At 38.7% G+C, this 27516-nt stretch overlaps 1 long non-coding RNA gene across 1 annotated transcript in view; it reads left to right on the plus strand.

Moving 5' to 3' along the window:
* LOC140615798 (uncharacterized) overlaps positions 1-25818 on the plus strand; it is a 28584-nt gene extending 2766 nt beyond the window's left edge. The window contains exons 2-3 of the long non-coding RNA XR_012016282.1: positions 4152-4402; positions 24435-25818. This is a non-coding gene — a long non-coding RNA (uncharacterized lncRNA). The remainder of the gene's footprint in view (positions 1-4151; positions 4403-24434) is intronic.
* The last annotated feature ends 1698 nt before the right edge of the window (positions 25819-27516 follow it).

Below are 27516 nucleotides of genomic sequence, written 5' to 3' on the forward strand. Positions count from 1 at the left end.
CTATTTTATAGACATATAAAAATAAATGTTTACATATACATAAATAATAATAGGCTTATATATATAAATATGGCTCATATAAAGAATGAATCATTTGAAACTATCAATATTAAACAGATTTTGAGAGATGCCTGGGTGGCTCAACAGTTGAGCATCCGCCTTTGGCTCAAGGTGTGATCCTGGTTATGGGATGGAGTCCTGCATTGGGCTCCTGGCAGGGAGCCTGCTTCTCCCTCTGCCTGTGTCTCTGTCTCTCTCTGTGTCTCTCATGAATAAATAAAATCTTTTTTTAAAAATTTGTTTAAATAAAAAAAATAAAAATAAGCAGATTTTGATTTACAATATTGACTAACAGTTCATTTTTTACACATTCTTGTGAAGTAACATAAGGAGTTCATAACATACTTCCCCAAAAGTAGTATTGACTATTCACTATTTACTCCCCTACCCATAGAAAGTTAACTCTGATCAGAAGAGCAAAAAGGAATATATTATATAAAATTAATGCTATGTGGATATTTTATGTAAATATATGTTTACATGCATATTGAAAAAATGTATGAAAGAACACACACCACTACAGTTAGTGATGAAAACCACCTTGGACTCAGATTCATTTGAGTCAAATTATACTTTTGAAACTTGACAGCAATGTTACTTTAGGCAATTTATCTTTCTGTGCCTTTTTTTAATTTGTAAAATATGGAGGAATTGTACTTATACAACTATTTGACAGCTAAATAAGTTAATATGTATATATAGAACAGGGCTTGGTTCAGACTAAAACTCTGTGAAAGTGTTATTAGCTCTTCAAATTGCCCCAAATATTATAGTGGTAACTTTCACTAGGAAATGAAAATTGGGTGTGTATGTGTATATACATATATGTATATATATGTATATATGTATATGTGTGTATGTGTATATATATGTATATATGTAATATATGTCTTTTAGATTATAGCCCTCCTACTGATTGTGTAATATATGTAATATATACACATATTTACTTATTGCATATATATGTGTATATATGCACACATATGTACACATATATGTAATTGTTAGTTAAAATCTGTACCTTATTCATATTTCCTCAGATTTTTTTTTAAGATTTTATTTATTTATTCATGAGAGACACGGGGGGGGGAAGAGAGAGAGAGAGAGAGAGGCACAGACACAGGCGGAGGGAGAACCCGGCTCCATTCCATTCAGGGAGTCTGACGTGGGACTCAATCCCAGGTCTCCACCTGAGGGCTGAAGGCAGCGCTAAACCGCTGAGCCACCCGGGCTGCCCCACCTCAGATTTTTCATAATGTAAATTTCTTATTTTGGTAACACATGTTCAGTAGTCATGTCCTGCTGGCTATAAAAATTTGGAAATTTGGGGTTTTTTATGTTTTTACTGTTTACACTTTTTATAGTGATCATTAATTACTTTTAGAATTAAAAGACATAACAAAATTATACTTCTCAACTCTGATGTACTTGATTGCCTAGTTTATCGATCCATCTTCCAAATCCTTTCCAGTCTGCTCTTTCTGATAACTCTATCCACTGTCATAATTTTCTAGATGTTCTACCACCCTAAGAATCTAGTTCTACATGCCAAAGAAGGTATAAGCTCCCTGAGCCTTACACACAATCCAAAGAGAGCTGCCATATTGGATCACTCATGTATTTAAAGAGTTTAATTTATATCACTTTATAAACCTGATTGAGCATGCTCTGCAATTTGGAAGTAAATATACAAAGAGTAAGAGAGAGAGAGAGAGACTTTACCAATAAGCTTTGCTATAAGGACTATGTGGCTAGACTCAGATACATCTCCCAAAAATTCAATTTTTTTTCCAAAGTCTAGACCTATCCCCAAGTCATACATCTCCCAAAAATTCCATTTTTTTTCCCAAAGTCTAGACCTATCCCCCAGTCATACACTCAAATGTATGAGCTTAAGGAACAACAAATCTGGAATAAAACTATTCTCAAAAAAAAAAAAAAAAAAGATTCTCTATACAATGAAGCTAAGGAATCTGCAAAAGTGATCAGAACTCCTACATCATATACAAAAATTAAATCAAAATGGATTAAAGACAATGTAAAACTTTAAAATATAAAACTCTTAGATGAAAACACGGTGTAAATCTGTGTGACCTTGACTTAAGTAAGCAATGTTTTCTTTGATAGGATACCTAATGCATAAGCAACCAAAAAAATAAAGTGGACTTCATCACAATTACATAAAAATTTGTTTTTAGAAAGACACCATTAAGAAAATAAAATGACAACCAGCAGAATGGTAGAAAATATTTGCAAATATCATATAAAGGAAGTCTTACTACTCAACAATAAAAGGATAAAAAATTTAAGTTCAAAAGATTTGAATAAATAATTCACCCCAAAACAATAAACAAATGGCCAATCTGCACATGAAAAAAATGTTCACCATTATTAGTCATTAGGGAAATGCAAAAGATTAGCTCAATGAGGTGCCACTTCACACTCAGTAGGAGGGCTATAATCTAAAAGACAATAACAAGTGTATGGAGAACCTGCATATTTTGCTGAAAGGAATGTAAATTAGTGAAGCCCCTTTAGAAAAAAGTTTAGGAATACCTAAAAATTTAACCATAAATTTTTCCTATGACCCACAACTCTACTCTTAAGTATATAACCCAAAAGAAATGAAAATACACATCTATGCAAAAATTTTAATCTGAATTTTCATAGCAGTGTTACTATAATAGTCAGAGGAAATAACTCAAATGTCTATCAGCTAATGAATGGGTAAATCCCAACAGCATTATTTTGAATTTTCTTGCTTTTTGAAATAATCCAAATAAACAGTGATAAGTTCAAATATACAAACATGATGTTTTTGAAGTAACTCAGTCAATCATAGAGGAAAAATTTGAGGACAGGAAGGAGCAAAGAAAAAGTTTGTTTTGAAAGTAGATTTCTATGTTGAGTTTGTAATATTGTGCAATTATATGTTGAAAATGTATATTAATACATTAATAAATTGTTATAGACAAGTGATAGATTGTGTGATTTTGACTCATATAAACTGTTTTGTATTTCCTGAATTTGAGGCAAGTATAAAAATCCTACCCAGGCTTGAAAATAAGATGTCCTGCTACTTCGATAAAAGCCCTTTGTAGGGGATAAAAATATACTTTAAAATAAAATAAACAGAACTATATTACAGAACAAGGTATAAAATCTTTAAGTATAAAACAAGATATTATGAAATTTTGTTTGTGGGACCACTAGACAATCTCTAGTCTATCTTTTCTGCCATTAGAAGGACTTTTATGGAGGAATATTTAAAATATGATTTTTGTCTTTTTTATTTAAATACATTTTTGCTGGATGAAAATAAAAGTCATACCCACTAAAACAACTTTTTTGAAATTTTTATTCCAATGTATCAGAACTAAAACAATTACAAAAGTTAAAATTAAAAAAATGAGATGCAAACAATTTGAGATACAGGTAAAATGACTTCGAATCTTAAACATTTGCGGAATATGGACAATATTTGAAATGATACTGCAGAGAGACTAAAGTCATTTTTATAATAAAATTTAAAATTCAGAAGCAGAAATTCAAGGCAATAAAACTATAAAGACTACAATGGTTTAAAATCTGCATTCTATGTGAGCAGCTATTTTTCATTATTCATTTATTTTACAAATTGTTATCTAGTAATTACTTACTATGTTATCTAGTAATTTTGCAGGTACTTTACCTAACCCAAATAACAACCATATGAATTGTTTCCTATTTCCATCCCTTTTGCACATTAGGACTGAGGCCCAAAAATGTCCAGATCCACACTCAAAGTCACACAGTTCACAAGTAGTTGAACTCAGATTCAAGCCTAGCACTCTGCTTACTTTGCCTCTGCTCTTAACCACTATTGTATGCTACAGTGAGTATTATAGGCAGTGACTCTCATTATAATTTTTATTCCACAAAGTTAAAGCCCAAGCAGAAAGCTGGGTGGAAGACAAAACAGAACACACACTTTCAACACAAAAGCCCAAGACAACCCCTACAAGTTCTTTGCTCAAGGCACTGGGTGGCAGCCTTTCCCTACAGGCACAATCTATTCACAGGAAACTGACCAGGATATATTTTTGTTGTAGGTTCCCTTCCCCCAGTCTGAGGAACAGCATTCTTGAAAATCCCAAAATCAGCTCCAGAAGAGGCTGAGCAGGGAAAGGAAGTACCTACTCCCCTTGATAATACTCCAGCAGGTCACAAGAAACAACAACAACAAAAGATACTCTTCCAGCAGCAGCTCTTGCACACATCCTCACGGTATCCAGGCTTTGGGCAAGAACACACTACTTGGTCAGCAAAGGACACCAAATCTTACCTACTGCCTGTCCATTTTGTAAGTAGTTGGGAGGGAATCAAACAAAAGAAGGGCAATTTTGTGGCACATGAAAATCATATAAAGTTCAAATTTCAGTATCCATAAATGAAATATAATTAGAACACAGGTGTATAGGAAAACCCAGTCTTTCCTTCCTGATTGGGAAAAATTCAGTTCTCCACTTTATGTGTTTCTCCCTTACTCTCACACTACTATCACATTCACATAGAATACTTCACTACTGATACTTCTGTCACTGAATTTGTGGGGTTTTCTCCACATCAAATGATTCTCTATGACACCAGCAGGGTGTTGTACAATTGAACTCAACTCTGATACTGTCTTATGTGGAGACTGACAGATCCTACAGAAGATTGCTTCCACCTACTTCAGATGCCAATTACAAGTAGTGGGTCCAGAGGTCACCTGCAACTTCTGTCTGGTGTGGCTACAAATCAGAGGTTCCCATGACCTTCTGAGCCTTTTAGTTTAATTAATGTGCTAGAGCGGCTCACAAAACTCAGGAAAACGTTTACAGTTTCCCCTTGAACAACACAAGTTGGAACTGCATGGGTATACTTTATATATGGGTCTTTTTCAGTAAATAAATTAGAAACATTTTGAGAGATTTGTGACAATTTGAAAAATCTTTCAGGTACATCACATAGCCCAGAAATACTGAAAAAAATAAGAAAAAGTATTGTAAAAATATAGTATATAATACATGACATGTAAAATAGGTGATAATCAACTATTTGTTTTCAGTAAGGCTTCTCTGGTCAACAGTAGGCTATTAGTAGTTAATTTGGGGGTGGAGTCAAAATTATGCATAAATTTTCAACTATGTGGGAGTTGGGCCCCCTAATCCCCACATTGTTCAAAGCTCAATTGTACTTACCTTGACCAGTTTAATTAAGGATATGATAAAAGGATACACATGAACAACCATATGAGGAGATACATAGTCCTAAGTCTAGGAGGTTTCTAAGAGCAGGAACATTTGTCCATGGAGCTGGGGTGTATCATCTTCTAGGCACATGGATGTTTTCACCAGCCTGGAAGGTGAGTACTGTCCGTTGGGAATTTTTGTGGAGACTTCATTAGGGAGACATGATCAATGATTAGTTCCATTTCTAGCCCCTCTCCTCCTCTCTACAGAAGTAGGGGTTGGGACTAAAAAAATTCTAAGCTCCCAATCATGACTTCATCTTTCTGGTGGTCAGCTCCTATCCAGGAGCCATCCAGAAGCCCACCCACAATTGCCTCATTAGAACAAAAAAATGTTGCTAGGATTCTTATCAGTCAGGAATTTGCAAGGGTTTTAGGAGCTCTGTGTCAGGGATGGGGTCAAAGACCAAATATCTAAAAAAGAGTTGCCTTTAGCATCCTTATCAATCAAAAAAAAATTACAAGGGTTTTAGGAACTCTGTGCCATGAATGTGTGTATTGTTTATATTTCTTTTGTTGAAGTATACTTGATGTATTTTTTTATATTATCTCACACAGCCATATCCATTTGTTTATATATTTATCTGTGGCTACAACTTCACAATTGAATAGTTACAACTGATGGGGTTCAGGCCATACTACCCATGAATATGGTACCTTGGCATATTGAATATTTTAAGCTGACAGAGTTTGAGGAAATTGCAGAAGAAAAAAAGTTCACTTTGGGGGCACCTGGATAGCTTAGTTGGTTAAGTGCCCCTCTTGATTTCGGCTCAGGGTTGTGAGATATAGCCCTGCATTGAGTTCTACACTGGGCAGGTAACCTGTTTAAGATTTCTCTCATCTCCCTCTTCAACTCACCATCCTTTCTCTCTCAGAAAAAAAAAATTCACTTTGATCTCCTCCCCAACCCTTCTCCTCTGAAATAGGACACAAAATCCTCAAGTGAACGGGGCCCTCTCTATACCTACAGTGAAGGTATATCCTTATTTCCAAAGAGAAAGGAATGCCAAGAATCTAAACAAACATATCAAAAAATAAAAAAAAATAAAAATAAACAAACAGATCTTGCTCAATTTCCCCCCACACTAAGCTCATGTTCTCTGACCTATCATATTCTTCCATGACTCCCCACCTTTCATCAGATCTGGCAAAAAAATATCATCTGTTTCTTTGGGTCTTCATTTCCTTAAAAATGAAGGCTTCTGGGTCACACAAAACTTACATTAGATAGATGTATGATAGATAGATAGATAGATAGATAGATAGATAGATAGATAGATAGATAAAATTAATAAAATAAAATAAACTTACATTTTCAGACCCAGACAGAGGCCCTAAGACACTTGAGGAAACTTTTCCTCCCCTACACGGTGGGTACACAAAACAAAAATATTTACTAAATGACTGTAATGGTAATATTATGTGTCAAATTGAGTAAGCCATTATACCTAGATATTTGGTCAAATGTCAACCTGTATATTTTTGTGAATATACTTTTAGATAGGATTAATATTTAAATATGTAGATTTAGGGCAGCCTGGATGGCTCAGCGGTTTAGCGCCACCTTCAGCCCAGGGCATGATCCTGGAGACCTGGGATCGAGTCCCATGTTGGGCTCCCTGCATGGAACCTGGTTCTCCCTCTGCCTGTGTCTCTGCCTCTCTCCCTCTCTCTGTGTCTCTCATGAATAAATAAATAAAATATTTTAAAAATATATTTAAATATGTAGACTTAGAATAAAACAGATTACATAATGTAGGTGATCCTTATTCAATTGAAGGTCCTTTTCTTTTTTTTGAGAGAGAGAGAGAGAGAGAAGACTGTGTGCCAGCATGGGGAGAGGCAGAAAAAGAGAAAGAGAGGGATAGAGAGAATATCAAACAGATGCCAACATGGGTCTCAGTCCCATGACCCTGAGATCATGACCTGCGCTGAAATCAAGAGTCAGACACCTCACTGACTGAGCCACCCAGGTGCCCCTCAACTGAAGGTCTTAAGAGAAAACAAACAGGGGTCCCAAGTGGGTATGACTGACTTTGGACTCAAGCTTCAACATCCACCCTTTACCGGATCTCCAACCTCCTAGCCTACTTTGTAAATTTTGGGCCTGCCAGCCTTCATAATCACATGAGTCCATTTATTAAAATAAATCTTTCTGTCCCTATTAAACTGGCCCTTTAGAGAAAAGGTTTTGCTGATCTGTATCCTGGTCACATGGCCTACATCACAAAAGTTGTCAGGGACTCCTAATCAGAATAGTGCGATGGGCACTGGGGAGGGACTTGACGGGATTAGCAATGGGTGTTATACTATATGTTGGCAAATCAAACTTCAATAAAAAAAATAGAAAAAATATAAAAATAAAATAAAATCCTCCTCATTGTATTTATTCTTACAAGCTCTACTAGGAATGCTAATTTTGATTTTTTAAAAATATTTTAATTATTAATTTCAGAGAGAGCATGAGAGCACAAGCAGGGGGTGGGGGCAGAGGGAGAAGGAAAAGCTGGCTCCCTGCTCAGCAGGGAACCCAATGTGGGGCTTGATTCTAGGACCCTGGGATCATGACCTGAGCTGAAGGCAGATGCTTAAGCAACTGAGCCATCCTGGTACCCTAATTTTGAAATGTAAAGCCTAAGAAATATTCTTTTAAAACCTGCAAAACACATAGACCAATGGAAGAGTCCAGAAATAAATTTTTGCTTGTAGTAAAATGATTTTAACAAGAGTACAAAGACCATTCATCTGGGGATAGGACAGTCTGTTCAATACACAGTACTGGAAAAATTGAATATCCACAGGCAAAACAATGAATTTGGATCAAAGACCTAAACCTGAGAGCTAAAATTATAAATCTCATAGAGAGGGACATCTAGGTGACTCAGTCAGTTAGGTGTCTGCCTTCAGCTCAGGTCATGATCCCAGGGTCCTGGGATCCTGTCCTGCAATGGGCTCCCTGCTCAATGGGGAGCCTGCTTCTCCCTTTCCCTCTGCCCCAGCTATACTCTCTTTCTCTCTCCCTCCCTCTCTCTCTGAAGTATATAAATAAAATCTTTTTTAAAAATCTCATAAATGCTTCAAGACATTAAATTTGGCAATGATTTTTTTGATATGACACCAAAAGCAGAGGAAATAAACAAAAAATAGATCAAATGGAGTATACCAAGATTTAAAACTTCTGTGTAATAGCAGTGTGATGAAAGCAATCTGCAGAATGGGAGAAAATCTTTGTAAATCATATCTGATAAGTGGTTAATATCCACAATATATAAGAATTCCTATAACTCAACAACAACAAAACAACCTGATTAAGAAATGGGCAGGGATGCATGGGTTGCTCAGTTGGTTAAGCCTCTATCTTCAGTTCAGGTCATGATCCCTGGGTCCTGGGATTGAGTTCTGTGTTGGGCTCCCTGCTCAGCAGGGAGTTTGCTTTTCCCACTGCCTACTACTCCCCCTACTTGTGCATGCACTTTCTCTCTCTCTCTCTCTCTCAAATAAAATGTTAAAAAAGGAAAGAAAGAAATAAAGAGAAAGAAAGGAAGGAAGAAAGAAAATGTGCAAAGGACTGGAATAAGAATTTCTCCAAAAAAGAGAAACCATTCAGTAAAAATCAGAATACAATGAGTTACCATTTTACACCCATTATAGTGGCTATTAAACAGCAACAACAAAAACAGAATAACAAGTATCGCCAAGGATATAGGGAAACTAGAACCCTTGTGCTTTGCCCTTAGAAATGTAAAATGGTACATCTGCTACAGGAAACAGTGTTTCCAAAAAACAAACAAAAAAACATAATTAGCATATGTGGCATGTATATGTTATATATACAAGCAACAGAATATTATTCAGTTTTAGAAAGGAAGAAAAGTCTGACACCTGCTGTAACATGGATGAACTTTGAAGATATTATGCCAGTGAAATATGCCAAAGAGCAAAGAACAAATGCTATAGGATTCCACTTAAGGAAGTATCTCGACTAGTCAAATTCACAGAGACAGAAAATAGAATACTCATTGCCAAGGGCTGAGGATAGAGAAGAATGGGAATTGTTACTTACAGAGTTTCAGTTTGGCAAGATGAGAAGAGTTCTGGAGATGCATGGTCGATGATAGGAGAGCAATGTGACACACCAAATGCCACTGAGTTTACACTTAAAAATGGTTAAGATGATAAATTTTATGTAATATGCATTTGACCACACACACACAAAGATAATGCAAAGCCTTATGACAAAGGAGCAAATTATTAGATTCATGAAAATCAAGTCCAGATGCAAATTTTAAAGTACTAAAAAATGTCAGTGTATTATACATTTCCAAGGAAATAGTTTTGGTTTTCACTAATTACTTTATTAAAAGGTACTGGTAAAACATTTATTTTTTATCAACAACTAATTATGTTATTCAAAATAAGTGTTTTTTTGGGTTCCCACTCCCCTGGCCTCAACCATCACTAGTCCATTGATCCATACCTATGCTATGCCTAAATCTGAGTCTCCTCCCACTGAGATTCTGGTTCCCAATCCCCTCACCATTCCTATATCAGGAATCTGATAATTTCAGGAATCTGGGCTCCCTGAAGATATGGCATCAAACTTGGCCTCTCAACTCTTTTCTTTAAAGAGTTAGTTTATTCATTCATTCATTCATTCATTCATTCATGAGAGACAGAGACAGAGAGGCAGAGACCTAGGCAGAAGGAGAAGCAGACTCCCTGCGGGAAGCCTAAGGTGGGACTCGATCCCAGGACCCCAGGATCACAACATGGGCCGAAAGCAGACATTTAACTGACTGAGCCACCCAAGCACATGGAGAAAGAGAATCTTAAGCAGTCTCCACACCCAATATGGAGCTTGATCTCACAACTCTGAGATCATGACCTGAGCTGAAATCAAGAGTTGGACACCTAATCAACTGAAACTCAGGCACCCCAGTCTCTCCCAACTCTTGATGACAAAGGGTATGTCAGGCAACCTTGATTCTTAGAGACAATTTTTAAGAAAAAAATCAAGGAATATAGGTAAGTATACTTTTTAGCAGGAGACTCATTGTTACATTCATTATTAATTTGATGTGGGAAGCAAAGGCAGATGAAAGATTACTAAATTTCCTCACCACCTACAGTCCATTGACAAGTCCTTGAAATAGGCAGAGTGGGATGCCTGAGTGGCTCAGCAGCAATTGAGCATCTACCTTTGGCTTAGGTCATGATCCTGGGGTCCTGGAATCAAGTTCCACATTGGGCTCCCCTCAGGGAGCCTGCTTCTCCTTCTGCCTATGTCTCTGCCTCTCTGTCTCTCACATGAATAAGTAAATAAAATGAAAAGAAAAAAAAGAAAGAAAGAAACAGGCAGAGTGACATTTCTCTAGGGACTCAACTGCCCTGATGTTAATACTTTGTTTAGGTCAACAGACAATCTTAGCCTGATCCCCAGGACCCTGTAAGTCTACCTTAACATATAAAAATTTCTCTACCAATTTCCTTTATCTCTACTCCCCAAGATATGTGTTGGCAATCATGCCCCAAGCATATGACCTAAAGGATCTCATGACTAAGGTTTTTTAGACAGTTATAAATGACCTTTCCCCAACAATAGCTAGACTCCTCAAGGTCCTGGGAACCTTGCTTCCAAATTCCTTAGACTTACACTATGCCGAAACCCCTCCCAACTTGAAACTATATAATGGGCCACTCCTTACAACCACAGTGCAGCTATTTTTGCCCATAGGTCCTGTCCCTATGCTTAAATAAAACCACCTTTTTGCACCAAAGATGTCTCAAGAATTCTTTCTTGGCCATTGGTTTTGGACTCTAACATCTTTTCCTACATAACATTCTACAGGATACTCATAGAGCAGGAAGGGTGCAAAAATGGAGAAATAATATAAATAATGCAAAGAATGAACTGACCTATAGTTCACTTTTCCCAAAAGCAAGAAGGACCTTCTTATATTTAAGCTTATTTGAGGACAACTTTTCAGATTCCAATGGTTTGAGAGATCTCTTGTTAGAAATTTCCCTTGATTGCATTTGTTCCAAACAGGCAACATGTGCTAGAGATGACATATTTAGAGCAACACAATCTCCAATCCAAATGACTTGGCATGTGTCACTCCCCTTGAAACCTTTTATGATTCCTCTCTTTCCAGTACAGTCCTCATAACACTCCCCATTCCTCCATGGTTCTGTCTCATCTAAATCTCAGGTCAGACTCTTGCTTGTAGCCTAGAACCTCTTTCTTTCCATCCTTGTTTCAGTTTGGATAGTTACAAACTTAAGGAAGCCTCTAAGGAAGCTATTGGAGGTAGAGACATCTTAACACAAAGCACATTCCCTATGCCAGTACTTCTACCTGGATTTCAAATAAAACTCACCAATTAAACAAAATCTATCTTCCACTAGAATGTAATCTTGAAAAGGGGTCTTATCCTCCTAACTGGTGATCCCCTAAACATACACACAAGTATAACTGAATGCCTGCCCCCCACATGAGCATTCAATAAGAGCTTAATTGTATAAATCAGAGGTCAGAAACTCTTTTCTGGAAAGAGTCAGAGAGTAAATATTTTAGGCATTAAGAGACATAGGTCTCTGTTGCAACCACTTTGCTGCTATATAGTGCAAAAGAGTCATAGACAGTGTGTAAATAAATGGATTTAATTGTACTCCAATAAAATTCTACTTATGGACACTGAAATTTGAAGAAATCATATTTATTAAGAGATTTTATTTATTCAGTTGAGAGTGAACAAGAGAGAGCACAAGCAGGGGGAGGTGCAGAGGAAGAGGGAGAAACAGTCTCCCCACTGAGCAAGGAGCCTGACAGGAGGCTCAATCCCAGGACCCCGGGATTATGACCTAAATTGAAGGCAGATACTCCACCAACTGAGCCACTCAAATGCCCTTAAATCATATTTTTAAAGATTTTTTCCCAACTACTTGGAAACATAAAAATCACTTTTAGCTACATGCCATATAGATACAGGTAACAGTCTAGATTTGGCCATAGATTGTAGTTTACTGGCCAATGGTATAAATTGATACAATTTAAGTCAGTTCCAGATGTGTGTCTAGGATTCCATTATTTATTTTTACAGTTTTCCTACAGACTTCTCCATATCTTACCAGAGGACTATCCCAGTGAAAATCTTTCAGTGTATGCCATGTGCCCTCCATTCTTTGGGGCCTCTAAAACCATTAAACCCCTCTCCCTTCTATCTCTATATTTGTGAGGCAGATCATTCCCCTTTTTGGCAGTATCTCCAAATGTTTAGTTTCCTGATTTGTGAACTTCCATTAAACCCAAACCTTTCCATACCCTAGAGTCCTAACCCAATCATTGTCTTCCTTAAGAATTCCTACCCGACTACCCTCTATCAGGGTCCCAAACACTGTACTTTGCTCATTGTCTTGTCATGGACAGCAGGTTGTCTGCTTACTTTCTTTCTTTTCCAAATAAGCTCCTAACAAGAGCCATCGATATTTTACCAACAATTCCACAAATGAGCTGGTAAAAAGTGAATTTTCAATTACCACTATAGAATCAATAACTCTCACTGTTGGGAAATATATTTTAAAAAAAAAGAATAAAACTGAAATAAACTAGAAATCATTTGATGTATGTGACATCTTTGCTAATAAGACAGGGACTAAGCATAGCATGTTTAGGAGAGGGGTGTCACTAGGCAAAACTAAGTAATAGAAGCAGTGGCTCTGTCATGCTAAAAGATGGGCTGGGGAGAGTGCTATAATGATTGAAACTTGCTAGCAGGGTGATCCCTGGGTGGCTCAGCAGTTTAGCACCTGCCTTCAGCCCAGGGCGTGGTCCTGAAATCCCAGGATCGAGTCCCACGTGGGGCTTCCTGCATGAAGCCTGCTTCTCCCTCTGCCTGTGTCTCTGCCTCTCTCTCTGTGTGTCTCTCATGAATGAATAAATAAAATCTTAAAAAATAAATAAAGAAAGAAACTTGCTAGCAGGGCTGGCTCCTGGCTCACAGAATAGAGAGCTCCAGCCCCAAAGGTGACAGCCTTACCTCTGGGGAACTGGCTGCCTGTGATACTGTGATTTAGAATAAGAAATATATATTTGGTCTTCATCCCCCTTTCTGGCATAGAGCTTCTGAAACTCTTGGAATTTCCTGTGATGAGGTTGATAAAGTACCTTTTGCTATATTAATGAGATACATTGGAAGGCCAGGCCAGATGGGGTCTGGTTTGGTTGCCAGGAGGACCATGTGATTAGGAGGTTGGAATTTTCAATCCCATCTCCCTAATATTGGGGAGGGGAGACAGGCTGAAGATAGAATCAATTTCCAGTGGCCAATATTTAATCAATTGCTCCTATGTAATAAAGCCTCCATAAAATCCCATAAGGATAGGGTTAGGAGAGTTTCCAGGTTGTTGAAACAATGTTTCTGTGTGCCATTGTGCTGGGCACAAACCCCAAGGGTAAACAAATTCCTTTGTTTGGAACCTCACCCTACATATCTTTTCATCTGGTTGCTGATTCCTATTCTTTATATGCTTGGTAATAAGCTGGCAGTCTAGTGAATAAACTGGTTTCTTGAGTCCTGTGAATCAATCTAGCAAATTAATCCAACCCAGGAGGAGGTCATAGGGATCTTTGATGTATAGCCACTTAGTCAGAAGCACAGATAACAATCTGGAGTTAACAATTGGCATATGAATTGGAGGACAGTCTTGTGAGTCTGAATCCTTGGCCTGTGGAATCTGATGCTATCTTTGGGTAGATGGTGTCAGAATGGAGTTGAATTATAGGTCACCCAATTGGTGTCCAAGAGTCCCTTGATGATGTGGGGGAAAGTCCTCCACACCTTGGAATTGAGTGAAGAAACCATAACACCCACGATTCAGCCAGCATAAATATCACTGTTCTCTAGCTCCCACACCAACATCAGCTCCAGAACACTACTGGATAGGAGAGAAAGACAAAGAGTGGGGGAACTGAAAGAACTGGTTAACCTGTGGGCTTCCCTTCAAGTACTCCAAACATGTTTCTTTGTCTGAACTTCTTTTTCTAGTGCATTCTCTGGAAAGAGTAAAGAAACTGATACACTGGTAACTTAAGTGACTTGCCCAAGTTCCCACACCTTTTTTCTCTATTACCATCATAAGGCTAAGAAAATCACGTGCACATGCCAGTGAATTGGCAAGATTTAGATCCAGACAGTGCTACAGATGTGGAAGATGTTAAGATGTTTAAGAAGAACTTACTAAGGAATGTGAAGAGCAGTGTTTGGCTGGCTCAGTGAAGCACATGACTCTTTATCTTGGGGTTGTGAGTTCAAGCCTCAGGTGGGGTGTAGAGATTACTTAAAAAAACAAAGAATATGAAAGAACATGGAATGATAGGAAGTAATGTTAGAACAAATTATTAATCATTTATAGAGAGAATAACTGATTGAAAGCCCCAATGATCATTTTTAGTTATATAGGTGAAATATCTAACCACTGAACTCAGTTAATGACAAACTCCTGATATAGTTCTACTGAATGGAGATGTTCTGGTAACATAAGGAAGAGTTCCAAAAATTGAGATATGATCTGGAAATGGTACTGCATTTAGTCAAAGAATGAATAGTTAAGGAAGACTTGGAAAGAGAATTAAAGGATTGGATAAATAGCAGCAGATACTGCAATCCCTTAATGTACTATACACAATGAATGGAAGTATCATATAGCGACATTTCCTGAATTGAAAACTTTCAATAAGCTGAAAATAAAAATATTTAAAAGAGGAACTTCTGGCTGGCTGAGTATGTGACTCTTAATTTTAGGATAACAAGTTCAGGGATCCCTGGGTGGCGCAGCGGTTTAGCGCCTGCCTTTGGCCCAGGGCGCAATCCTGGAGACCCAGGATCAAATCCCACGTCGGGCTCCCGGTGCATGGAGCCTGCTTCTCCCTCTGCCTGTGTCTCTGCCTCTCTCTCTCTCTCTCTGTGTGTGACTATCATAAATAAATAAAAATTAAAAAAAAAAAAAACAAGTTCAAGCTCCATGTTTAGTGTGGAGCCTACTTTAAAAAAATTATTAAAAGAATAGGAGACACTCTTGATTACTTAGGTATCTAGAAGACCATTTTCCTCTACGTGAAAGAGATGTTAAAAAGAAAAAATAAACTCAAGGATCAACTGCATAGGGGTGCCTGGTTGGCTCAACTGGAAGGGTGTGCAGCTTTTTTTTTTTTTTTAAAGATTTTACTTATTTACTTATTTATTTATTTATGGTAGACATAGAGAGAGAGAGAGAGAGAGAGAGAGAGAAAGAGGCAGAGACACAGGAGGAGGGAGAAACAGGCTCCATGCTGGGAGCCCGACATAGGACTTGATCCGGGACTCCAGGATCGCGCCCCGGGCCAAAGGCAGGCGCTAAACTGCTGAGCCACCCAGGGATCCCCCGGGTGTGCAGCTTTTGATATTGGAATCATGGGCTTGAGTCCCCACGTGGGTGTAGAGATTACTGAAAAATAAACAATTTTTTAAAAAAATCAACTGCATGGCTGATAGCATTGTGTGAAATGTTACAGATTCATATAAATAGATTATATATTCCACAAGATCCCTATCAAATTAGTAATTCCTTTTGGCCACCTTATATTGAGCTGCTGTTACTTAATGGAATTGCCTGTACACATCCAAAAGATTCAACCTAGTTAAAATTGAAATATTCCATCAGTGAAAGGATGATTTCTTTTTCACATAGTGCTCTAAGAATCTTGTCAGTGATAATGAAAACACTGAGGAGGGGCAAGATGGTGAAAGAGTAGGGTCCCCAAATCACCTGTCCCCACCAAATTACCTAGATAACCTTCAAATCATCCTGAAAATCTACGAATTCGGCCTGAGATTTAAAGAGAGAACAGCTGGAACGCTACAGTGAGAAGAGTTCGCGCTTCTATCAAGGTAGGAAGACGGGGGAAAAAGAAATAAAGAAACAAAAGGCATCCAAGGGGGAGGGGCCCCGCAAGGAGCCGGGCTAAGGCCGGCAAGTGTCCCCAAAACAGGAGAGCCCCCGCCCGGAGAAGCAGGAGCTGCACCAATCTTCCCCGGCTGAAAGGCACTCGCAAGGAGTTAGAGCAGGAACCAGGAGGGCGGGGATGCCCTCAGGCTCCCTGGGACACTAACAGACACCTGGGCCCCAGGAGGAGAGCCCACCGATCTCCCAAAGGGCTGCAGCGCGCACGCATTGACCCAGGAGCAGCTCAGAGGGGCTCGGGCAGCGGCTCTGCGCGGAAGGGGCTGCGCAGCCGGGAGCAGCTCCGAGGCTGCTCCTCCAGAGGAAGAGGCTCCGTGTGGAGGGGGCTGCACGGCTCCGGGAGCAGCTCCGAGGGGCTCAGGCGGTGGCTCCGCAGAGGAGGCTGCGCGGCCGGAGCACAGGTCCAGGAGCACTGGGCGCCAGGACACAGCTCAGGATCCGGCCTCCCCCCGGACAGGCAGAGGCGGGAGGGCCCAGTACAGCAAGGACGCTCCTGCCCGGAGCTGAGCAGATCAGCGGCCCCGCCCCAGAGCCTCCAGGCCCTGCAGACAGGAGTAGTTCCTGCGGGAGCTGAATCCAGGTTTCCAGAGCTGCCGCAGCCACTGGGGTTGTTCCTCCTGGGGCCTCACGGGGTAAACAACCCCCACTGAGCCCTGAACCAGGCAGGGGGTAGAGCAGCTCCCCCAAGTGCTAACACCTGAAAATCAGCACAACAGGCGCCTCCCCCAGAAGAGCGCTAGACAGACAAGTTCCAGGGGAAGTCAAGGGACTTAAAGTATACAGAATCAGAAGATACTCCCCCGTGTTTTTTGTTGTTGTTGTTGTTGTTGTTTTCCTTTTTGATTTCTGTTTGCTTCCCCCACCTTTTTTTTTCCTTTCGTTCTTTTTCTTTCTCTTTTTTTTCCTTTTTTCTTTTTTCTTTTTCTCTTTTCTTTCCTTCTTTCTCTCCTCTTTTTCTCCTTTTCCCAATACAACTTGTTTTTGGTCACTCTGCACTGAGCAAAATGACTAGAAGGAAAACCTCACCTCAAAAGAAAGAATCAGAAACAGTCCTCTCTCCCACAGTTACAAAATCTGGATTACAATTCAATGTTAGAAAGCCAATTAGGAAGCACTATTACAAAGCTACTGGTGGCTCTAGAAAAAAAGCATAAAGGACTCAAGAGACTTCATGACTGCAGAATTTAGGTCCAATCAGGCAGAAATTAAAAATCAATTGAATGAGATGCAATCCAAACTAGAAGTCCTAACGACGAGGGTTAACGAGGTGGAAGAACGAGTGAGTGACATAGAAGACAAGTTGATGGCAAAGAAGGAAACTGAGGAAAAAAGAGACAGACAATTAAAAGACCATGAAGACAGATTAAGGGAAATAAACGACAGCCTGGGGAAGAAAAACCTACGCTTAATTGGGGTTCCCGAGGGCGCCGAAAGTGCCAGAGGGCCAGAATATGTATTTGAACATCCTAGCTGAAAACTTTCCTAATCTGGGAAGGGAAACAGGCATTCAGATCGAGGAAATAGAGAGATCCCCCCCCTAAAATCAATAAAAACCGTTCAACACCTCGACATTTAATAGTGAAGCTTGCAAATTCCGAAGATAAAGAGAAGATTCTTAAAGCAGCAAGAGGCAAGAAATCCCTGACTTTAATGGGGAGGAATATTAGGGTAACAGCAGACCTCTCCACAGAGACCTGGCAGGCCAGAAAGAGCTGGCAGGATATATTCAGGGTCCTAAATGAGAAGAACATGCAACCAAAAATACTTTATCCAGCAAGGCTCTCATTCAAAATGGAAGGAGAGATAAAGAGCTTCCATGACAGGCAGCAACTGAAAGAATATGTGACCTCCAAACCAGCTCTGCAAGAAATTTTAAGGGGGACTCTTAAAATTCCCCTTTAAGAAGAAGTTCAGTGGAACAATCCACAAAAACAAGGACTGAATAGATATCATGATGACACAAAAATCATATCTTTCAATAGTAACTCTGAACGTGAACGGGATTAATGACCCCATCAAAAGGCGCAGGGTTTCAGACTGGATAAAAAAGCAGGACCCATCTACAAGAAACTGATTTTAGACAGGACACCTACAGCCTGAAAATAAAAGGTTGGAGAACCATTTACCATTCAAATGGTCCTCAAAAGAGAGCAGGGGTAGCCATCCTCATATCAGATAAACTAAAATTTACCCCGAAGACTGTAGTGAGAGATGAAGAGGGACACTATCTCATACTAAAAGGATCTATCCAACAAGAGGACTTAACAGCCTCAATATATATGCCCCGAATGTGGGAGCTCCCAAATATTTAAACCAATTAATAACCACAGTGAAGAAATACTTAGATAATAATACAATTATACTTGGTGACTTCAATCTAGCTCTTTCTATACTAGATAAGTCTTCTAAGCACAACATCTCCAAAGAAACAAGAGCTTTAAATGATACACTGGACCCGATGGATTTCACAGATATCTACAGAACTTTACATCCAAACTCAACTGAATACACATTCTTCTTAAGTGCACATGGAACTTCCTCCAGAATAGACCACATACTGGGTCACAAATCGGGTCTGAACTGATACCAAAAGATTGGGATCGTCCCCTGCTTATTCTCAAACCATGATGCCTTGAAATTAGAACTAAATCACAACAAGAAGTTTGGAAGGACCTCAAACACGTGGAGGTTAAGGACCATCCTGCTAAAAGATGAAAGGGTCAACCAGGAAATTAAGGAAGAATTAAAAAGATTCATGGAAACTAATGAGAATGAAGATACAAACGTTCAAAATCTTTGGGATGCAGCAAAAGCTTTCCTGAGGGGGAAATACATAGCAATACAAGCATCCATTCAAAAACTGGAAAGAACTCAAATACAAAAGCTAACCTTACACATAAAGGAGCTAGAAAACAAACAGCAGATAGATCCTACACCCAGCAGAAGAGAGTTAATTAAGATTCGAGCAGAACTCAACGAAATCAAGACCAGAAGAACTGTGGAACAGATCAACAGAACCAGGAGTTGGTTCTTTGAAAGAATTAACAAGATAGATAAACCATTAGCCAGCCTTATTAAAAAGAAGAGAGAGAAGACTCAAATTAATAAAATCATGAAAGAGAACGGAGAGATCACTACCAACACCAAGGAAATACAAACGATTTAAAAAACACATTATGAACAGCTATAAGCCAATAAATTAGGCAATCTAGAAGAAATGGATGCATTCCTGGAAAGCCACAAACTACCAAAACTGGAACAGGAAGAAATAGAAAACCTGAACAGGCCAATAATCAGGGAGGAAATTGAAGCAGTCATCAAACACCTCCGAAGACACAAAAGTCCAGGGCCAGATGGCTTCCCTGGGGAATTCTATCAAACGTTTAAACAAGAAACCATACCTATTCTACTAAAGCTGTTTGGAAAGATAGAAAGAGATGGAGTACTTCCAAATTCGTTCTATGAGGCCAGCATCCCCTTAATTCCAAAACCAGACAAAGACCCCCTCAAAAAGGAGAATTACAGACCAATATCCCTGATGAACATGGATGCAAAAATTCTCAACAAGATACTAGCCAAGAGGATCCAACAATACATTAAGAAAATTATTCACCGTGACCAGGTAGGATTTATCCCCAGGACACAAGGCTGGTTCAACACTCATAAAAAAATCAATGTGATTCACCATATCAGCAAGAGAAAAACCAAGAACCATATGATCCTCTCATTAGATGCAGAGAAAGCATTTGACAAAATACAGCATCCATTCCTGATGAAAACTCTTCAGAGTGTAGGGATAGAGGGAACATTCCTCAACATCTTAAAAGCCATCTATGAAAAGCCCACAGCAAATATCATTCTCAATGGGGAAGCACTGAGAGCGTTTCCCCTAAGATCAGGAACCAGACAGGGATGTCCACTCTCACCACTGCTATTCAACATAGTACTAGAAGTCCTAGCCTCAGCAATCAGGCAACAAAAAGAAATAAAAGGCATTCAAATTGGCAAAGAAGAAGTCAAACTCTCCCTCTTGGCCGATGACATGATACTCTACATAGAAAACCCAAAAGCCTCCACCCCAAGATTGCTAGAACTCATACAGCAATTTGGTAGCGTGGCAGGATACAAAATCAATGCCCATAAAGCAATGGCATTTCTATACACTGAGACTGAAGAAAGAGAAATTAAGGAGTCAATCCCATTTACAATTGCACCCAAAAGCATAAGATACCTAGGAATAAACCTAACCAAAGAGGTAAAGCATCTATACCCTAAAAACTATAGAACACTTCTGAAAGAAATTGAGGAAGACACAAAGAGATGGAAAAATATTCCATGCTCATGTATTGGCAGAATTAATATTGTGAAAATGTCAATGTTACCCAGGGCAATTTACACGTTTAATGCAATCCCTATCAAAATACCATGGACTTTCTTCAGAGAGTTGGAACAAATTATTTTAAGATTTGTGTGGAATCAGAAAAGACCCTGAATAGCCAGGGGAATTTTAAAAAAGAAAACCATATCTGGGGGCGTCACAATGTCAGATTTCAGGTTGTAGTACAAAGCTGTGGTCATCAACACAGTGTGTTAATGGCACAAAAACAGACACATAGATCAATGGAACAGAATAGAGAACCCAGAAGTGGACCCTGAACTTTATGGTCTACTAATATTCGATAAAGGAGGAAAGACTATCCATTGGAAGAAAGACAGTCTCTTCAATAAATGGTGCTGGGAAAATTGGACATCCACATGCAGAAGAATGAAACTGGACCACTCTCTTTCACCATCCACAAAGATAAACTCAAAATGGATGAAAGATCTAAATGTGAGACAAGATTCCATCAAAATCCTAGAGAACACAGGCAACACCCTTTTTGAACTTGGCCACAGTAACTTTTTGCAAGATACATGCAGGAAGGCATAAGAAACAAAAGCAAAATTGAACTATTGGGATTTCATCAAGATAAGAAGCTTTTGCACAGCAAAGGATAGAGTCAACAAAACTAAAAGACAACCTACAGAATGGGAGGAGATATTTGCAAATGACGTATCAGATAAAGGCCTAGTTTCCAAGATCTATAAAGAACTTCTTAAACTCAACACCAAAGAAACAAACAATCCAATCATGAAATAGGCAAAATACATGAAGAGAAATCTCACAGAGGAAGACATAGACATGGCCAACATGCACATGAGAAAATGCTCTGCATCACTTGCCATCAGGGAAATACAAATCAAAACCACAATGAGATACCACCTCCCACCAGTGAGAATGGGGAAAATTAACAAGGCAGGAAACCACAAATGTTGGAGAGGATGTGGAGAAAAGGGAACCCTCTTACACTGTTGGTGGGAATGTGAATTGGTGTAGCCACTCTGGTAAACTGTGTGGAGGTTCCTCAAAGAGTTAAAAATACCTGCCCTATGACCCAGGAATTCCACTGTTGGGGATTTACCCCAAAGATACAGATGCAATGAAACGCAGGGACACCTGCACCCCGATGTTTCTAGCAGCAATGTCCACAATAGCCAAACTGTGGAAGGAGCCTCAGTGTCCATCGAAAGATGAATGGATCAAGAAGATGTGGTTTTTGTATACAATGGAATATTACTCAGCCATTAGAAACAACAAATACCCACCATTTGCTTCAACGTGGATGGAACTTGAGGGTATTATGCTGAGTGAAGTAAGTCAATCGGAGAAGGACAAACAGTGTATGTTCTCATTCATTTGGGGAATATAAATAATAGTGAAAGGGAATAGAAGGGAAGAGAGAAGACATGTGTGAAATATCAGAAAGGGAGACAGAACATAAAGACTCCTAACTCTGGGAAATGAACTAGGGGTGGTGGAAGGGGAGGAGGGCAGGGGGTGGGGGTGAATGGGTGACGGGCACTGAGGGGGGCACTTGACGGGATGAGCACTGGGTGTTATTCTGTATGTTGGTAAATTGAACACCAATAAAAAATTAATTTATTAAAAAAAAAGAAAACACTGAGGACTACTTGGATAAAGAACATTATTTGCAATTCAAAGCACATACTCCATCTTCCCTTTGTCATTAAAATGAATGTGCCAAAGGGGTACCTGGCTAGCTCAGCAGAATGTGTGACTTTTGATATCTGGGTTGTGAGTCCAAGTGCCATGTTGGGTATATACATTACCTAAAAATAAAACCTTAAAATAAAAAGCCATATGACACAATCTATTAACTTTTAAAAGATTTTATTTATTTGAGAGATTGCAAAGGAGGAAGCACAAGCAGGGTGAGGGACAGAGGGAGAGGGAGAACCAGATTCCCCATTGAGCAGGGAGCCTGATTTAGTACTCAATCCCAGGACCCCAGGATCATGACCTGAGCCCAAGGCAGACACTTAACCAACTGAGCCAGTCAGGTGCCCTTATTTTAAATTATTTTAAAATGGTCCTCTCTCATTCAGTTACTGCTTTGGAGTTTTAAACTATATGGACAAGTAGGCAATTAAAAATATTCTAGACTAAAAAAAAATTCTAGACAATATAAAATATTTAATGTACCTTACTTCATGCAATATTCTTTGGAAAATTATTTATGATGTTGCTAATGTAATATTTTCCATTAAGTTTCAATAGTTTTTAATGCCTTTAGGTTCCATTTCGTGCTTAACTCTTTTATATTTAGGAATTATAATAATAAATACTATATAATAATATATAATACTATATATATATACTATAATACTATATATATACTATAGTAAAATAGTATAATATACTATGCTACATAGTATGTGTATATATGTATATCCAATAGATGAAAAGATACTTAACATCACTCATCATGAGGAAAACACACATCAAAACTACAAAGAGATATCTATTGGAATGGCTAAAATAAAAACACAAGACACAACAGGTATTGGCAAGGATGTAGAGAGAGGAGAACTCTCTTGTACTGTTTGTTCCTGGGAATGCAAACTGGAACAACCACTCTGGAAAAATAGTATAGAGTTTCCTCAAAAAGCTAAAAATAGAACTACACTTTGACTCAGCAATTGCATTACTAGGTATTTATCCAAAGGATACAAAAATACTAATTCAAGGGGATGCATCAATCCCAACGTTTATAGTGGCATTATCTACAATCGCCAAACTATGGGAACAGCTCAAGTGTCTATCGATGGATGAATGAGTAAAATTGTGATATATATATGTGTATACACTCACACACACACATACACACACACACACAACACTTACAAATACATAAAATGGAGTATTACTAAGCCATAAAAAGAATAAAATCTTGTCATTTGCAAAGACATGGATGGAGCTAGAGAATATAATGCTAGGTGAAACAAATCAAAGAAAGACAAATACCATATTTTACCCCTATGTGGAATTTAGAAACAAAACAAGCAAGCAACGCGAAAACGAGAGAGAGACAGAGAGAGAGAGAGAGAGAGAGAGAGAAAGCAAATAATGGACCCTTAATTATAGAGAAGGGGCTGATGGTTAGCAGACAGGAGGTGGTTGGAGAGATGGGTTAAAAAGGTGATAAGGATTAAGGAATACACTTTTAATGAGCATCAGGAGTTGTATGGAAGCATTGAATCACTATATTATAGAACTAAAACTAATATTATACTGTGTTAACTAGAATTTAAAAACTAAAAGAAACCATACTTCATTTCTGGGGCATCTGGGTGGGTGCCAGAGTCGGTTAAATATCCATCTCTTGGTTTCAGCTCAGGTTCTGATTTCAGGGTCAGAAGTTCGATGTCCAAGTGGGGCTCCACACTCAGCACAGAGTTTACTTGGGATTCTCTATCCTTCTCTCTCTGCCCCTCCCACTTGTGATTACGCGCTTTCAAATAATTTAAAAAAAAGTTCATTTCTGATAATGTATAGATGCAACAGGAAACACATTCAGAAACTTCTGGAGATGGTGATCTATCTTCTGAGAGTTTAAACTAAGCACTAGGCAGAATGAATGAAAAAATATCTATGCATAAAATATCCTTTCCTCTCTTAAATAAAACAATAACAATACAATTTATTACCTCCTTTATTCAGTTCACTTGAAAAATATTTATTTTTCTCCTGTTGCAGAGACTGGTTGCTGACATGAAAAGTATCACATGTACCCTGAAAATTCTTTTCCACAGGAAAAGAATTGTTGGAGCCAGCTTGGGAAAAAATGCACATTCGGCTTTTATAGGAAACTGTGGGGCAGCACCATGGAAGGTTGTCTGGGCCTTGGCCAAGGCCCTGGGCTTCTGTTACCCAAGGTTCAGGCAGACAAGCTGCTAACTTCATGAGGGGACACCCACCTGACAGGGTCCCTGCAGCTTCTCTGAGCCAAGGTAACCTCAGGCCCTGGGTACTTGTAAGTATTCCTCATCCCCCTAGGCCAAACCCCTTTCACTTTCCAGAAAACTGCTTGCATTTTCTGTGACATTTTTAAAAATTTGACATTAAACCTATGATACCTGCATTGTGCTCCTCTGGTTTGTCAATCAATGGGAAAGAAGGAGAACGGAAGATGAAAAGGGAGGAGAAAAGAAAGGAGGAGAGAAGACAAAACAGGGAAGACTCAGGGAAAGAGTGTTCTCAGTGTGGAAGAATATCATGCAGATAGGGAATGGAGGAAGGCAAACCAAAACTGTGTAACCAGATTGGGATTGAAAGTATCATTATAAATACATGGAAAAGATACATGCTCACACAGTTTTAAATATCTATATATCTGTACACAGATCTTCACCAACTTATTTTGGGGTTATGTCCTGATAAAACTGAGTTGAAAATATTGTAATCAAAAATGTTTAACACACATAACCTACCAAACATCATAGCTTAATCTAGCCTACCTTAGACATGTTTAGAACACTTATATTAGCCTATAGTTGGACAAAATGCAGTAGATGACTATTGTATAATAAAGTGTTGAATATCTAATGTAATTTATTGAAAGTGTAAAACAGAATGGTTGCATGGCTACCTGGTAGCTGTGGCTCTCTGTCCAGCATCATGGGAGAATATCACACATACATGATCAATATCATGATGTATCATCATCCTGAGAAAATAGTAAAAATTAAAATTTGAAATATTGCTCTCTCATATTCTGGCTTCCAAATGACCAAGACAAGAAGGAATGATGGTGTGCCAAAAAGGGCCACATACAGCCCATTCACTGCACCATCTGCAATCATTGTGTGTCTGAGGACAGCACAATTGAGAAGTTCTTAATGGGAACACCGCCAGCAGGAACATTTCCAAAGCAAGTGTCTTTGATGTCTCTGTGCTTCCCAAGCTGTGTGTGAAAGTCCATTACTATGTGAACTGTGCCATTCACAGAAAGGTGGCCAGGAATTGTGCTGGTGAAGCACAGAAGGACTAAACACCTCACTCTGATTTAATCCATGAGTGCTGTCCCACCACCTCCACCAAAGGCCATGTAAAGGGCTAAATCCTTAATCACTGAAGAAAAACTAGGGTGAAAAAATAATCAATAAAATGGAGATTATACTCTAAAAAAATTTAAGTATGATTTCTACTGAGTATTGCATTCACACCATTGTAAAGCTAAAAAATCATAGGTCAAACCATTGTAAATTGGGGACTATCATACTTATTAGAACTCTCTCCTCTTATATATATATATGTATATATGTATATATAACTATAACTATAGCTATGTATATAGCTATATCTACATATCTTTATCTGAAGTGACCTAAAAGCATTATTAGTAGTGCTGAGACCTTATTTTCATAAACAACTTTCCTGATGTCTATTTTTTTATTTATGAATTTGAATGGCTAATATAGTCACATGTTGAGAAATAAAAATGTACAAAATAGCATACCATGTAAAATCTGCCTTCCATGCCCAATGACCATATATCCCCATTTTCCTAGTGAAGACTCATTTTACAATCATTATCCTGGCATAATAATGAATAACCCCTTCTTTCTCTCAGAAGTATGCTATTTTGGATGATAAATTATCAGTCTACTTGGAACCCTCTTCATTCAGCGTGCTGTCGCTCCAAGACATACAGAGTCACCTGTGTTATCAGTGTATACTTCTGGAGGAATTTTATGCATATAAGTAAATACATACGTAAATTCTGTTTTTTTTTTTTTTTAAGAAATGAGTATATCCACGGTATTTTAACTTTATTATTTTTTAAAAAAAATTTTTTTTAATTTTTATTTATTTATGATAGTCACAGAGAGAGAGAGAGAGAGAGAGAGAGAGAGAGGCAGAGACACAGGCAGAGGGAGAAGCAGGCTCCATGCACCGGGAGCCCGATGTGGGATTCGATCCCGGGTCTCCAGGATCGCGCCCTGGGCCAAAGGCAGGCGCCAAACCGCTGCGCCACCCAGGGATCCCTTTAACTTTATTTTGAAGTAAACTTACATATATAGAAATTGCAAAAATATTGAAAAGAATTCACATTTACCTTTTACCTAGACTCACTAATTTTAAATATTTTGCCACATTTGGTTTGTCATGTTTTGAGCCACCATCACTTTCACTTGGATTGCAGTTTCTAGCCCTCCCTCTCTCAGCCCTCCTTCTAAATAATTTGGGAAAATTAATACCCAAAGGAAGACTCCAAGAGGACAATATTGAGAACTTTGTAGAGTAGAACACTGGCAGAAATGATAGCAGAGGAAGGGGCGTATTGAGGTGGGGGGGGGTGGGATGCATAAGGAAGCCCTGCAATCCTAATTTTGAGAATCAAAGAATCACAGAATTAGTAGATATATAGATGCTTTACCCATGAATGACATAAAACAATGGAAATGTCCTCTCTCCTAGGAGCACTTTATTTTTTATTTTTTTAAAAGGATTTTATTTATTTATTCATGAGAGACTAGAGAGAGAGACATAGAGAGAGAGGCAAAGACATAGGCAGAGGGAGAAGCAGGCTTCATGCAGGGACCCTGATGTAGGACTCAATCCTGGGACTCCAGGATCATGCCATGAGCCTAAGGCAGACGCTTAACCACTGAGCCACTCAGGCATCCCACAGGAGCACTTTATAAACTTAATAATAATGCTGAGTGGCATAGGCAAAAAAAAAAAGGCCTGAAATCTTAACTTTACCTGCCTCACTCCTGAATAACTTCAGTGCACGCCTTCATATATAATTCTATTTAAGTCAACAAAAATATAA

Source organism: Canis lupus, chromosome 2 (assembly GCF_048164855.1).
Source record: "Canis lupus baileyi chromosome 2, mCanLup2.hap1, whole genome shotgun sequence".
Taxonomy (NCBI): Eukaryota; Metazoa; Chordata; class Mammalia; order Carnivora; family Canidae; genus Canis; species Canis lupus.